Raw genomic sequence first — 208 nt, 5'->3', positions numbered from 1 at the left:
TGTCACCCTGAGGGGACAAGGGACACCACGTGGTGACATGGGGACCCCCAACCATCCATGAATCCATCCCAGGGACCCTCGTCCTCCTCAGTGTCACCCTGAGGGGACCACATTGTGCCATGGAGACCCCCAACCATCCACCCCAGGGACCCTGGTCCATGACGGATCAGACAGTACGAACACAACAGCCATCACTGGTGTCAGCTAT

Source organism: Antrostomus carolinensis, unplaced genomic scaffold (assembly GCF_000700745.2).
Source record: "Antrostomus carolinensis isolate BGI_N321 unplaced genomic scaffold, ASM70074v2 scaffold49193, whole genome shotgun sequence".
Taxonomy (NCBI): Eukaryota; Metazoa; Chordata; class Aves; order Caprimulgiformes; family Caprimulgidae; genus Antrostomus; species Antrostomus carolinensis.
The sequence above is the reverse complement of the archived record's forward strand: the minus strand, read 5'-3'. Positions refer to the sequence as shown.